Raw genomic sequence first — 6,549 nt, forward strand, 5'->3', positions numbered from 1 at the left:
GTGTAGTCCCAGGTACAAGCTCGATGCCAAACTCTACCTCCCGAACAGGCGGTAAACCTGGTAATTCTTTGGGAAAAACATCTAGATATTCACAAACCACCAAGCAGATTCAGCTTCTTTTCTAACTCTTTGTCATCAAGTACATACGCAAGGTATGCTTCACACCCCTTTCTTACATATTTACGAGCCAACATCGATGATATTACGGTGGCAACCTATTCAAGTCGATGAGACTCAACTCGGATTATCTCGTTATTTACACACCTCAAATCGATGGTTTTCTTTTGCAATTTACAATTGCATCATGTACGATCAACCAATCCATACCGAGGATAACATCAAATTCATCAAGCGGTAAAAGCATCAAATCGGTAGGAAACAGAACCTCGGATTACTAGGGGACATTTCTTACACACTTTGTCGACAAGCACGAACGACCCAAGGGATTTGACACCGAACTCGATGAGACTCAACAGTAAAGTCTTCTTTGGATGTTAAGGTTTCACATATATAAGAATGAGTAGAACCGGGGTCAATCAAAGCAATCACATTAGTATCAAAGAGAGTAAAAGTACCGGTAATAACATCCGGAGAGGAAGCATCCTCGGCGTCTTGCGTATAGCATAAGCTCTAGCAGAGCACGAGCCTCGAGATCTGGTTGTAGCATCTCTAGATCCTCTCGACCGCCACTAGTATTGCCGTATTTCTAGATGGTCTACCCAACAAAGTAGTAGCACCAGGTTTCCCACTCTGATTTACATTTTGTTCAGACAATCTCGGGCAATCTTTAATAAAGTGATCAGCTGATCCGCACTTGTAACAGGAGCGGTCATGGAATCTACAACTCCCTGAATGCCATTTACCACAAATCGACACTCAGATTCGTCTCGACAATCATTTCCAACACTGGCGACCGAAGTGACTCGTGCACTCACAAGGGGTCGATCATGATCTCGTCTAGAAAAGCCCGAAGTGTCTCTACATCGGCCTAAACCATCTCTAAATTTCTTCGATAACTGTTGAAAGGGCTTCCCCGAAGATCTCTTATGAAACTCCTTTGCTCCCATATCAGCTTTTCTTTTCTCCTTACTGAGCTCCTCGGCTTTGCAAGCTCGCTCGACAAGTACCACAAATTCTCGGATTTCTAAAATGCCAACATACAGCTTTATATCATCGTTTAGTCCATCTTCGAAATGTTTACACATCACAGCTTCTGAAGAAATGCATTCTCGCGCGTACCGGCTAAGCCTTACAAACTTTCGTTCATAGTCGGTAACCGACATGGAACCTTGTTTAAGTTCAAGAAATTCCTTCCATTTTTGATCAATGAATCTCTGACTGATATACTTTTTTTGAAACTCGGTTTGGAAAAACTCCCAAGTTACTTGCTCTCTGGGCACAACAGAAATCAACGTATTCCACCAATAGTAGGCAGAATCACTTAGCAAGGAGATAGCACACTTTAGGCATTCATCGGGTGTGCAAGATAGTTTGTCAAGTACCCGAATAGTGTTGTCCAACCAAAATTCAGCTTGCTTGGCATCGTCGCTGTCCGTAGCTTTAAATTCAGTAGCCCCGTGTTTTCGGATTCTATCAACTGGAGGCTTATTTGACCTTATTTGGTCAGTTACCGGAGGTATTGCAGGTGCGGGGGTTGTATTAGTCGGCAATGGGGGTTGTGGAACAGCCGTATTAGTTCGAATGTATTGGTTGAACCAATCATTCATCACGCTATAGAAAGCTTGTCTAGCTTCATCATTCGGATTACTAGCAATAGGTTGAGAGTCCGCCGGTGACGTCCATTGTGCGGGAGCAGGCGCTACACTCTCAAGATCATCAGCTACCGCTCGGTTGGGATCGGGATCCATTACTATAAATAAACACATTTTCAATTGTCAGAAATCACCACACTATCAAATAATCACATAATGGCATGTATAGCTAGACCCAAACGTATCACGGTAGTCTTAGAATCGACTAAACCGTAGCTCTGATACCATTAAAATTGTAACGCCCCGTACCCGAGACCGTTGCCGGAGTCGAACACTAGGTATTTACGGACTTATTTCATTTACTTACACAGTTCATTTTTAAATTTCCAGACATGCTGGTTAACTGCATCACAGTAACTTTAAAAATCATATCTCGAGTTCCGAAGCTCGAAAACCAATTCCGTAAATTTTTCCTGAAACTAGACTCATATATCTATCTACAAATGTTTTTCTAGGATTTTTGGTTGGGCCAATTAGTACAGTTTATTAGTTAAAGTCTCCCCTGTTTCAGAGTTCAACTACTCTGACCTTCATGCATTACCACTTAGATATCTCCCTGTACAGAGCTTTAATACTTATGTCATTTGTTTCTAATAAAACTAGACTCGAAGAGGAATCTGTAAATATAGGGCATGACTTCTAATTATCTCTGGTTAATTTATAGTGAATTTCCAAAGTCAGATCAGTGGATCCAGAAATTGCTCTGGCCCTATTTCACGAAAACTTAAACATCTCTTAAATTACGACTCATATGATCGTTTCGTTTCATCCATATGAAAATAGACTCATCAAGGTTCGATTAAATAATTTATTCACTATTTAATTCTATTCCTACTATTTTTAGTGATTTTTCAAATTCACATCACTGCTGCTGTTGGCATCTGTTTTTAAGGTAGACTTTACCTATTTCATAATTTCCATGATTCAACTAGCCCTTTAACATACATAGCACAAAAATATGATCGTGATTAACCATTCCAATGGCTAATCATTGCCAAGCATTCCACACCTCTCAATAACCATATATATACAAAATGATTATAACGCTATGCTCAAAATATATAAGCCATTTTCGCATGGCTATCCAAATATATACAATACCAAAGTACTTGACTAACAACAAAGGAAGCCCTATACATGCCATTATCGAGTTCAACTAAAAGAGTACCAAAAGGGCTTTGATAGTGTGGGCGACTTCGACTTTGACACTCCGAGTCCGATAGTGACGAACCAAAATCTATAAAACAGAGAATCAAAAAGCGGAATAAGCATTTAATGCTTAGTAAGTTTTGAGCAATGAAATTAGGCACAAGCAAGTATTGCATTCATATGACTAAACGGATAATTTCATATACATATTCTCAAAATCATACCTACTTCACATTTCCAACCCTTATATTCATACATAAGGGATCAACTTAACCAAAGTAGGAAGCTTATTAATCGGTGGCGAATACTATTTAAAAGGAATCAACTATTCCAATGCATATACGAAACATACCTCATCGTTGGGATTTTACGAGCGTATTAATTGAAATTATTACAGCAAGATCGCTCACTTCCAAACCCAAGTATCTTCGAGATTTAGCCGGATATAACAACTCGCACAAATGCCTTCGGGTCTTAGCCCGGATATAGTCACTAACATAAATGCCTTCGGGACTTAGCCCGGATATCATTCGAATAACCATGCACATATATCAATAAATCATGACACATCCATATTTCATTTTCATTACTAAAGCTCAAACACAAGACACTTATCACACTTACCAATTTCGGCTCAATAGCCACATACAAAGAGCATGATTTTGATTGGCTTTATAACATGATCTCTATACACATTCGGCTACCCGTCATAGGCATAAACTAATCACCTCAATATATAATTCAAGTAGAATCATTATATCACCGTTTATTTGTTATGCTTGTATGTCATGACTTAATCAAATCATAAACTAAGTTTCATTACTCGACGACTTACCTCGGATGTTGTCGAATGATTTCAACGGCTATTCGATCACTTTTTCCTTTCCTTATCCAACTTTGATCCTCCAAGCTCTTGAGCTTAAGTTCAACAAATTTTAACTAGTCATTAATCGACTATTCAAGCATTACTTTCAGAATATAATACATATGGATTCAACTTTCACACATATAGTTTATAGTAAGCTTTATAAAATGAATAATTAATTCATTAGCAAATTTTCATTAATGTTTACAATATAATTACAATTTCCTTATAAGTGACTTCTGAACAACATCACTAAAGTTTTTATAATTGGAGCTACAAAACTCCAAATCAATTGCCATAAATTTTTCTTGATAGAAGACTCATTTATCTATTATCCATAAAATTTTCAAAATTTTAGTTTAGCCCAACAATACCAGATTTTTCTTAAAGCTCACCTTGTTTCACTATTTGACTAAATGACTACTCTTCACTACGAATCAAATTTCTCATTGTACATAATTCAAAATATGTTCTCGTTTATTTCATTTGAAACTAGACTCATTAAGGAGTCTAAGCATATAAATTTTATCTTAGGGCCATTTTTGTACAATTTATACTTATTTTATAAATACAGAACAGGGAATCTAGTAGTCATTTTGACTCAGCCCCACAATACTTCAAATATCTCAAGATCGGTAACTCTTTTGTTTTTATGGTTTCTTTTCTAAGAAACTAGACTCTTCAAATTTATGGCGATTTTCCAAAATCACCTTAATAGCTAGCTTAGCAAACCTTAATTTAACATATAATTGTTCATAACACAATTAAAGCATCCTCTCCATTCCTTCAATTCAAAGCACATACATTGCCCAATAATATCCAAAATCATATCCTCTCCATCTAACTACCAATTTTTTTTTTCATCCAAATAACATGAACAACAACCATATTTCCGAATGCTCAAGACACCCTACCATTTCAAGTTTGGTCATGAGTTAAGCAAAGAGCTTAATGACTAACTCAAAAAAAAAAAATGCTAGAAATCCAAGAATCATCCTTGAACTTACCTTGATTTAGCTAACCACCATAGCTGATTTTTTTCCAAGCTTTTTCTCTTCTAGTCACGGCAATGAGGAGCAAAGATGACAACTTTGGTTTCTCCTCCCATTACCACATGTTTTATTATTCTTAATTCCTTATTTTATTTTGTAAACTAATAATGCTAATAGAAAATACATATTATCATTCATGACCCATACCATGGCCGGCCACTAGCTATTATAAATGGAAATTTGACATGCAAACCCCTCATTTATATAACATGCATTAATAGGTCCTTATAGATTAACCTATCACCTTTTAAAAGTGCCACACATAAGTCCTATTAATTAAATTCACATGCAATCGACTAAATCGAAGCTTAAAACTTTCACACATTCATATTCACATATTTTAGACAATAAATATCATATTCAAATACTTCGATGACTCGGTTTAGCGGTCCCGAAACCACTTTTCGACTAGGGTCAATTTAGGGCTGTCACAGAGCCAATGGTGTGGCCATTCCCTGACGAGGTACATTGACTACATGAATTTTCACTGGAAATCCATGCATGTCTAAGTCTTTTTGACTTCAATGGTTTTTGTTTGGCGACCTATCCTTCTTCCTTTTACACTCTCTATCTATTTAATAGGGGTTGAAGAAGAGGTTAGGTTGCTTTAATGAATTTGCTAATAAATCGCTTATATATTGAGGGAGATAAGACAATTTAATGGCTAAGCTGGAATACTACGTATTTCATGGCTAGCTTGAAGATTTTTTTAAATTAATTCAACAATTGTTAAAAAACCCATTTGTCCAGATTTTGTAGATTATGGTAGGATTTGTCACTATTATTCAATGTTTGTTATGATAACATTTCTTTATATGGACTAGTTTACAAGTAGACTTGTTCATGGGTCGGGCCACCCGGCCTAGCCCGAAGGCTCGCTCGAAATGTAGGAGGGTTTGGGCAAAAATATAGTCCCAAAAAATGGGCTTGGATAAAAAAATAAGGCCCGTTTAAAAAATGGGCTGGGCTTCAGGTAAGGCATTTTTGGCCCGGGGCCAAATTCACTAAAGGACAATTTTTTTTTGTTTTTTAATATTATTTTCTTATTATTTTCTCCCTATTTTGCTACCATTTTACTATTATGTTGCTACTATTTGTTGTTATTGTTTGGATATTGTATAAAACTTATTTTATTGTAAATTTTGTTATTATTTTAAAGACATTTGTTAATTATGTTATTATTTTAGAGGCATTTGCTTGTTAAATTGCATCTATCTTAGTGTTATCTAAGTATACATATTTATTAAAATTTATTTTCAATTTGTTGAAATATTTATTTTAATGTTTTTAGTATTTTGATGTATTATATATATTTTAAAATTATATAAAAATAATATAAAATTAATATGGGTAATAGGGTCGGACTGTGTTTTAACATTCTTATCCGAGTTGGGCTTGGGAAAACTTTTAGGCCCATTTTTTGGGTCGGGCCGGGCCCGGGTCTAGCAAATGGGCCTAAATTTTTAGTTGAGCCTGGCCCGAACCTAGCTTGGCCTGGCCTATGCACACCTCTATTTATAAAGCTATATTTTATTTCTAATAATTTGAATTTTGTAGTTGGTGGTAAGAAATTACAGTGGGCTTAAGAAGAATGCTTTATCTTTTTATTCAAATGTATGAGTTTTAGAATTCAATTGTGATTGGGCGGAGTCTCAGAGTTACCCCCAAAGAGGTCAGTATGTTAGCTACCAACCCCCTAGGCCAAAGTACC

This window comes from Gossypium arboreum, chromosome 2, assembly GCF_025698485.1.
Source record: "Gossypium arboreum isolate Shixiya-1 chromosome 2, ASM2569848v2, whole genome shotgun sequence".
Lineage (NCBI taxonomy): Eukaryota > Viridiplantae > Streptophyta > Magnoliopsida > Malvales > Malvaceae > Gossypium > Gossypium arboreum.